This window comes from Tamandua tetradactyla, chromosome 2 (assembly GCF_023851605.1).
Source record: "Tamandua tetradactyla isolate mTamTet1 chromosome 2, mTamTet1.pri, whole genome shotgun sequence".
Lineage (NCBI taxonomy): Eukaryota > Metazoa > Chordata > Mammalia > Pilosa > Myrmecophagidae > Tamandua > Tamandua tetradactyla.
In genome coordinates, this window is record NC_135328.1 from 9,439,243 (window position 1) to 9,449,055 (window position 9,813).

The window sequence follows — 9,813 nt, forward strand, 5'->3', positions numbered from 1 at the left end:
AATCATATTTATATTATACAAATTATATTGTTTTTATGTGATACAAATTATAATCATGTACCATTTATGATAATCAAATTCTTCCAGAAAAGTTGTTAATCAAATGCCTATATAACTGTTTTCTTAATGAAAATATTTTAATTTTATTTTGAGATATAAAAGCATGCAACTAATTATCAACATATTACCAATTCAAAGAAATTAAACATAAAAATTAATAAATGCAAATAGTGCTATAAATTTGGCTCTTATTGCTTTGTGCATAGTTTACAGATTTTTTTCATTTTTAACGCAGTTTTATTGAAATATATTCACACACCAAAAATCCATCCAAAGCTTACAATCAATGGCTCAAAATATCATCATAGAGTTGTGCATTCATCACCACAATAAATTTTAAGTCATTTTCATTATTCAATAATAATAATAAAGAGAAAATCCAAAACGTCCCAAACCCCTTATCCCCTGCTTCATTTATCCTTAGCATTGGTGCAGTACATTTGTAACTGTTGATGAAAGAATGTTAAGATATTACTGTCCATAGTTTGCAACAGGTGGATTTTTTTCTCATATAGATTCTATTATTAACTCCTTGTAATAGTTGGATACATTTATGTAAGATTGTATTTATGCCCCTTGTTTTATCCCAATCTGTCCTTAGAGGAATATTCATCCTTGCCCCATAAGCAATGGATGGCTGGATGACTTGCTTTGGATAATTGAAATGTGAGTGCATGTGATGTTATCTGTATGACCAAAAATTTAAACACACTTGTGTATTAGGGCTTACTCTACCTGCTCCTACCATCTGCATCGAAACAACATGTCTCAGAAAGTGTTTCTTCTTTCAGCCTGGAAATACGTAAGACTCATATCTCTTATGAGCTACTTGAACCAACCTACAAGCCCAGGAGTAAGAAATAGAGAAATGCCAGCTGTTTTAAGCCACTGCAAAATTGGAATTGTTTGTTGTCAACACAAAAGTTGACAAATGCACTTGCTCTGTTTTCTTCTTGACTTACAATATCACTTCAGAGTATGTTTTATTTTGCTGCTCTTCAATTGACTATTATATCAACCTCCTATTGCTGTAATAATGCAATAACAAAACCCACAAAATTTCTGTAACATATTAAGTGTTTATATCTCATGGCTTTGTGCAAAAACTGGAGTCTACTAAGCTAGAATGGGCTTGACTGGAGTGATTTGGCTGATATAGCTCTGTACCATGTGTCTGAAATCCTCTTCCAGGACAGCAGGCTACCCAGGAATGTTTCTCTCATGGCAGGGCCAAAGGCACAGTAGTAACCCATATGGGCAAGCACTTTTCAAACCTCTGCTTGTGTCATGCTTGCGACAACCCATTGGTCAAAGCAAGTCAAATGATCAATCTCAAAATCAATCAACCAGGGAAGAACATACCTCCTTTGACTGTGTGCAAAGAAAGTGGCTATTTCTGAAAGCAATCTAATTTACTCATTAGTTATTCCTAATATCTTACTGGAGGATTGTTTTCCTTTTATGTTCTGCTTCCACTTTCCATTCCCAGGTCAAAGGAAAAATGCTAAAAATGAACACTTCATCATTCTCATAGAGACAGCCTTCAAAGGACTTCTGCCATTGACAACTTGTATGATATGACCAGTTGTAATGTAATTAACTGATCATTTTCTACATAATATTTAATATCAGTAAATCAGAGCAGAATACACTAAACAGCCCACTTAGGACCAAGATATAAATCTATGTTGTCCAATATGGTTCCAGGAACCACATGTAGCTACTAAGCAATTGAAAATTTGCTAGTCCAAATCAAGATGTTGATATTTTGTTAAGGTACAATATATACCTGATTTTAAAGAGATATAATAAAAATGTAAAATATGTCATTAATGATTTTTATATTGATTACATGTTGAAATAAAATACTTCAGATACACTGGGTTAAATAAACTACAGTATGAAAATTAACTTGACCTGGTGATGTCACTAAGAATGGCAAGTGAAGACCTCTGAAAATACCCTTCCATAAAAGCGATGAGAACACTTAAATCATCAGGGTTAAACTTTTTAGAATTTTGGAAATTTATGGCAGGGTTACACAATCTGGGGAGCTGTTTCAAGATAATAATGGTTGAATCTCACTAAGAACAATGGGCTTTGTGGCATATTAACTTGCTTTATTCACATCACTTCCCTCCCCAGCCCTTCAGTAGCCTTGAAAAGTATCAGCTTGTAATCACCATGAAAGCTACATTCTCTAGTCCTCTTTCAGGGCTACTCATCAGAAAGGTTGGGCTCCTCTCACTTGCTCATTTGTTCATTAGAATGTGTTTGACTTATACTTAGCTCAACCACATCTAAGGAGACAGAATATACTTCTGGGTAGGTTGTTTTGATTACTAAAAGTTAGCTTTGATTCTTGATATAATCTAAGTGAAAACATAGTTTCTGTCAGACAGAAACTGTTATACAAATCTAAGATATGTCAATAGGTCTTTGAGGAACTTTCAGACTGTTTATTGAAGTGGCTGCATGATTTTATATTCCCATAAGGAATATATAAGGATTCACTAATAATTATGTAGTCTTCACTATTGCCATCTTAGTGTGTGTGAAGTGGTATTGCATTGTGATTTTGATTTGCATTTCCTTGATGGCAGTGATACTGAGCGGATTTTCATATGCTTATTGACCATTTGTATAACTTCTTTGAAGAAAGTCTATTGAATTCCTTAGTTCATTTTTCAATTGAGTTAGTTATCTCTTCATTATTGACTTGTAAGTGTATATCTAGATTCAAGTCTGTTATCAGGTATATGATTTGCAAATACGTTTTCCCATTCTGCATTTTTTCTCTCTTAATGGTGTCTTTTGAAGCAAAACTATTTAATTTTAATTTTGATGAATCCAATCTATTTTTTGTTGTTGCCCATCCTTTTAGTGTTATATTCAAGAATCCAGTGTCTAATTCAAAGTTATGAAAAGTAACTAGTATATTTTTCTATTGTTTTAGCTCTTCATGTAAGTCTGTGATACATTGTGAGTTATTTTTGTGCCCAACTTCATTCTTTCACATGTGGATATCCAGTTGTCCTAGCATCATTTGTGGAAAAGATTATTCTTTTCCCTTTGAATTATCCTGGCTCTACGATTAAAAAAAAAATCAATTGACCCTAAATGTAAAGGACGATTTCTAGGCTCTCAATTTGACTCCATCTGATCTATACACCTATCTGTATGCCAGTGCCATACTGCCTTGATAACTGTACTTTTGAAGTAAGTTTTTAAATCAACAAGTGTGATTCCTTCCATTTTTTTCTTTCACAAGATGTTGTAGGCTATTCTGGCTTACTTGAATTTCCATATAAAATTTAGAATCAGCTTGTCAATTTCTGCAAATCTCCATGTAGACTTAACTCTTTCCCCTTCCATGAGAATTTTCCATCTGGTCTCTATATGTGATCTTTCCAGCAGCATAATGACCAGCTTTCTTACATGAACCCAAGGAAGCAAAAGCCGAGGCTGCCAAGACTTCTTAATGTCTGGAGCTAGCAGAATATCATTTCCATCACATTATTTTGGATGAAAGGCATCACAGGGCCATCCCAAATGCAAGGAAGGTGGCTGTACAGGAGTGTGACTATCAGGATGCATGGTTTATTGGTCGCTCCAAGGGGCTACCACTCTGATGTCAGCAACTGAGTGGAGGGAGCATCACAAGGACCAGACCATGGACCCCGAACTGGAATTGCCAAGGTTCTTGTGACATCTGCCTTGTTAAGCCAAGATTTTGTTCTATGCCTCTGGATTTAACTGGGAAAGTAAAGATGGAGACCCATGCATCTTTGCCACTTTTGAGGTGAGGCACTTTTCAGCTTCATCTGCAGGTTTCATACATCCTGAGGACAATAATGTCCAGAGCATTCTAGCCTGTGCTAGACACTCTTTCTAGCACAGATGATGTTGTGCATGGAGTGATCAGTCACTGCTGAGAGGACACAGGATAGTAAAGTGCACATGACAAAGGCTCTCATTTAAAAGGTCTGTCTCTGTGCCCCATGCGTATTTGCTTCCTGTTGTTGCTGTAACAAATTACCAAAAATTTAGTGGCTTAAAACAATATAAATATATTATCACACAGGACTGGAAGCCAGTCTCATTAGGCTAAAATCAAGTTATTAGCAGAGCTATGTCCTTTGGGAAGCTCCAGGGGATAACCTGTCCCCTCACCTTTTCCGGCTTCTAGAGGTCACCTACATTCCTTGGCTCATGTGCTTCCATTATCAGATCTCCTGCTCTGTGAACCTCCTGCCTCCCTCTCGTAAGATGTGGTTCCATTGGGCCCACTTGCTAATGCAGGATAATCTCCCCATCTCAAGATCCTTAACTTAATCACATCTGCAAAGTCCCTTTTACTATGTAAGGTAACACACCCACAAGTTTTGGAGACTAGGATGCAGACAGCTTTGGGGCGGGGGAGCATTATTCACCTTAACTAACTATGCATGAGTTTTTAGATTCCCCCCCAGACACCTAGAGACAAGCAGGGATGAGAACTAACCAGGAAGGTGCCTGGCTTGCACACCTAATGGTACATATGAATGACCAGGGGACCTTGTACAATCACAGCACACCTTTGCTGCACCCATGCCAGGTTCCCAGAATCAGAACACTGTTATATTTTTAAAGTCCCATTCTTATGTATCCCTTGGGTTGAAAGTCCCTTCAACCCCAATGGCCCCAAGTTACTACCCAGAGTCGTTCCCTGAGAAGCTGCCATACTCTCTGTGACACTAGATGGAATCCAGAGGGTACATGACCTGGTAATTCCACTCCCAGGTACAAATCCTGAAGAACTGAAAACAGGCACAGGAAAAGATATTGTACACCAATGCTCACAGTAGCATTATTCACAATAACCAAAATGTGGAGACAACCATCCACCCATGAATGGATAAACAAAATGTGGCAAAAACACACATGGAATATTACTCAGCCAAACAAAAGGAATAGAGTTCTGATACATGTGGCAACATGGATGAACCTTGCAGACATCATGTTGCACAGTATAAACCAGCCATGAAAGGACAAATGCTGTATGATACCGCTTCCATGAAATATCTAGAATATGCAAATTCTTAGAGACAAAAAGTAAATTTCAGGCTGAGGATTAGGGAATAGGGAGCTACTCTTTAATAAGTTCACAGCTCCTGTTCAAGGTGACATAAAAGTTTTGGTAATGGATAGTGGCAATGGCAACAAACCACTGTGAGTTGTATATATATTACCACAATAAATTTTTTTTTTTAATTCACAGGGTAGGCTCCCAGCCAGATCTGGCACATGGATTCTTTTATAAGGAGGCCCTCACATCTGTCTTTTTAGCAGATCTTCTCAGGTGATTCTGATGCACATGCAAGCATAACTCCAGTGCCTGCAGAAGGCATCACAGAGACCGACTGAAGATGAATCTGCAGCAGCCTCGGCAGGTAGAGGCCACTTAGGAGAGAGCTGACACATGATGCCAAAGGGACAGAGAAAAAGGATTTGCTTAGGATCAAACTCTCCTTCAATTTTTTTTTTTTCAGAACCAAATGCAGATCCCTAGCAAAGAGCAGTGCAGAGGCCAGCAGATATTTAACCCTTGAGGAAAGATGTGAACTTCAAAAGATGGAGATTTTCCTACTGGACTGGACTGTTGAAGATTCATGATGATCCTTTCTACTCTGGTTTAAAATAATATCAGCTCATGTTGCTGCAATTGGGGATGTTCAAAAGGAAAATATCTCATCCTTACAACGATGTAAACTGAAGCTGCCTCATTCAAAATATCATATTATTAAAATGTTAGAGATGGAAAGAGCTCCAAGGTTATCTGATATAAGAAGTGACCAGCCTCACAAAGCTACTTCATGACTGGGAGTATTTAATAATGGAAATAGTATTCCTTGTCTCATCTACTTGTATTGAAGAGTAGTGAAAGTTAATGAAACAGACCAACTAACCAAGCAAAGTCTTACAGAACAAAGGCCAAAAGATATGCCTTTAATTGAAAAAAATGGGATTTTATCATAGATTGATGGGGAAAACAATATTCTGAAGCATACATGCTTATTTTCACAACTCTGAGTTGGTTATATGAAAACTGCAGTTATCTATCATTTTTAAGAAAGTTGACGAGACCCTCAAACATTGAAAATCTTAATAGGGTCTAGAAAAAAAAACTAAAATAACATGTTTTTTAAACCTCAAGCTTAGGCAAGAATTCACATATCCACACTTTGCAGGGAAACACATCAACCAGATGCAAACATTTCTAAACTTTATTCTTACATTATCGCAGACTTTATTTAGGGGCCAGATAGCAGCATAAATGTCTCCATCATATCGTTAACCTGAAAATTTTCAAAGCAATGATGCTTTGCTAATCCAAAAAGAATTCCAAGAGCACAATTAACCTATCTCCAAATTGTCACCCTAATTCTCTTTCTGAGCCTCAGATTAGAGGATGCTGATGTAAGGATGCTCTATGCTTTCAAATTATAGATGAGATCATCAGGAAAGTTTACGTTGGGACTTAGCTTCAGACTTCTGCCTTCACAACTCCCCTTGGAGGGAAAAAATAGCTGTCTACTAGATATGTTACCTCAAGAATAAGAGTGGATCTTATATCAGTAACAAAACATCAGCAATCATGTTGATACCATTACAAGTTATAATATCCAGTGGTGGTGAAAAATTCAGGATAGGTTTGCAGTAAAAGCTGAATTTTTATCCTAGAGTCTGTGATAAACAACAGGAGTTGCCACAGCCTGTTTTCGTATGACCTGTGATCTAAGAATGCTTTTTAGATTTTTAAATGAAAAATATTAAAGAAGAATGAGACTTCATTGCATGTGAAAATGATAAGAAATTCAAATTTCAGTGTCTTTAAATAAAGTTTTATTGAACCCAGTCGTGGTATGGACTGCCTAGCACTGGGTTTGCTGCAGAATAACAGAATGGAATAGCTGTGACAGAGATCGAGTGACCTACAAAGCCACAAATATTTACTCTCTGGCTATGTCTTAGTCTGCCAGAGCTTCTATAACAAAGACCACAGACTGGTTGGTTCAAGCAACAGGAATTTATTGTCTCACAACTTTGAAGCCTAGAAGTCCCAAATCGAAAGGTCCAAAATCAGTCTTTCTCTGAAGCCTGCAGGGTTCTGATAATGGCAGTTCGGCAACCCATAACTCCACTTCTGCCTCTGTCACTTGGCCATCTCTCCCCCTGTCTGTCTCATCCTACTGTGTCCAGATTTCTTCTGCTTCCAAGGACTTCAAGCATACTGGCTTCATTAAACCCACCCTAATTCAATTTGGCCTCATCTTAACTAGTAACATCTTCAAAGATCCTATTTATAATTGGGTTCATATCCATAGGACCAGGCATTAGGAATGGAGCGTGAGTTTGCAGGGGACATGATTCAATTCATCGCGGGCCCTTTACAGAAAGAAAAATTTGCCAGTGCCTAATATGGACCATAGTTCTGGCTGGGCGTTAGAATTATCCTGAGTAATACAAGAACTGATGCGGGGGCTCTTCTGACGAAGTTTAAAATTAATTGATAAGAATTTCCCAACTGATTGCTCTAGAAGCCTGAGTCGGTTGATTTCATAAACTGTCACGCAGGTATTCCCACATCCTAAATTTTATGAATTCAAGTTATCCACTCCTCTCCCCTTTGCCTTGCTACCAAACCTCCTTTGTGACTTCAGGGTATGTTCTCGGTCTGGGATTCTTATTGCAAGAATGCTTTCGTGGGAACCATACACTCACACTCTCACAAACATGCACACACAAAACACATGGTGTCTCTTAGCACACACATGCATTCATGCATGCATGCACATATAGACAAATATACACGTATGTGCATGCACGAATTTACAGTCATGTGCACACATGAATACCTGCACCCTGGGGCACACAGGGGCATAGGCATGTAGTGTTATCCTAAGACCTCGAGAAAATGGAAAGTAGATTCTATTCTTTAAAAGGTTGTGGGTTATTTATCTAAATCACACATGACTTCATTCCCTCATTGGATTTGTCCTAGTCTTTGAGCTTGAAAATTAAGCAATTGCTCTTTGATGGAGAGAGAGCATCATGTCAAGAAAACCTCAAGGTGGTTTCACCTTGGAGACTTGAACCTCTAGGTGGCAGCCAAGTCTCACAGTTGAAATGCTTCCTTTTAAATCAGCTGTGTGTGTGTGTGTGTGTGTGTGTACGTGTGCACGTGGGTACATGCGTGAAGCACTGGCATTTAAGATGCTCATTTAAAAACGTATTTTAAAAAAAGACATTTTGAGTTAAGAATACTTACGTTACCCAGATACGTTCAGCTCATAAGAGAGAAGGAGGCGTAACTATTTCCTGAGTTCTTGCAACCTGTTAAACCGTTTTTGATACTTTAAAACAAACAGCACAGAGAGGGCTGTACATCAAGGGAGCAGCTAGAACCTGGTACAGCCTCCCACTTGATTCTTTCAATCCACATGTTCTCATTTGGGTAAATGCTGAATATGAAAATTGCCCTAGTTAAAATGTGCTTTCTTTTCATGGAAACTTCTCTCTTGGGGGATGAAGAGTTAGTCTTTTATTTTCTACTAAGTGCCTTTGCTTTCTGTCTCCTTCCCTGGGAACAATACCTCTTCCCTTTGAAATCTATTTTTATTGATTCCCATTGTTGGTGAATGGGGGAGATAACCGAATCTATCCCAGCAGCCTCTTCTCTCTCTGCAGGTATTAACCTGGTGAAGCTGCTATATTCTTTTAAATTTCCATTTCAGTAGGCCAGCGCACATCAGCTGCCCTGACCAGACGAGTCCTTTGTTTGTTTCCTAGTAGCCAAAGGAGGATAAGCATTAGGTTGCTGATCTTCTTTTGAAAAGACAAAAGGAAAATCCGGCCCTAATCCTTTTGCCTGAAACATCTGATAAGAAAAGGATTGGGGTGGGGGGTGGGGGTGGCGGAGGACATCGATAATTAAATTAGTCTGGAATAAAATGTCATTTGGTTTCTAAACCAAAAAGCTTTGAAAGAAAGGGAGGATGCAGATGAACACATACGGCTGTCCACAGGTGGAGTGGACAGGGTACTGTGTGCAGAAGTAGAAAACTTTCCCTGTTTCGTCTCTCTGAGCCCCGCTTTCCTCACATTTCCTAAAATGAGGGTCACATTGAGACACCCCTCTCCATAGCACTACAGAATTTGGGGAAAGACAGTGCCTGGGAGGGCTTTTCAAACCAGCACCTCGAACGCAATTTCTGTTTATGATGGAGCTAATGCAGTGTCTCCCGGCCGACCAGGCAGAGTCCTCCTCAGAGCCTAGCCCTGCTTCCTCTCTTCCAGGATGATACTCTCTTTTCTCCTTTCCTTTCAATACCCTCTTAAAGCTTTGCTGGCCCTCAGAATACAACGGAGTATCAAAGTTCCCAGCCCTTGCAGCCCCACTACTGCCTCCTCCCTCTGCAGTTTCCAGACCGCCCTGGGATTTTCGGGGGTAGTTGTAGGTGTGGTCCTTTGGAGAGTGTTAAAGGTGAGAAGTGCTTAAACCTGGTCAGCTCTTCTCAAGCTAAGGCTTCAGCACGAAAGCCTGCTCTGGTGGGAAGACGGAGAAGCTTGCCCTGGTGGTCTCCGTGTTCTCCAGCCCCAGAGGGCGTTTGTTTATTTGGGGGCCTTGCAGACAGAGCCACTGTTCTCATTCACTCACATTCTGAGCCAGGCTTCATGGGACAAACCAGCGTTGCCCTTTTACTTCAGAAT

The 9,813-nt window shown here is 39.1% G+C and overlaps 1 long non-coding RNA gene across 1 annotated transcript; it reads left to right on the plus strand.

Annotated features, from left to right (window-relative positions):
• Nucleotides 1–2,213: 2,213 nt before the first annotated feature.
• On the plus strand, nt 2,214–7,347 carry LOC143658961 (uncharacterized). The gene is made up of 4 exons (XR_013163382.1): nt 2,214–2,385; nt 3,475–3,862; nt 5,321–5,492; nt 5,592–7,347. It is a non-coding gene; the product is annotated as an uncharacterized LOC143658961 (long non-coding RNA).
• Nucleotides 7,348–9,813: the final 2,466 nt, after the last annotated feature.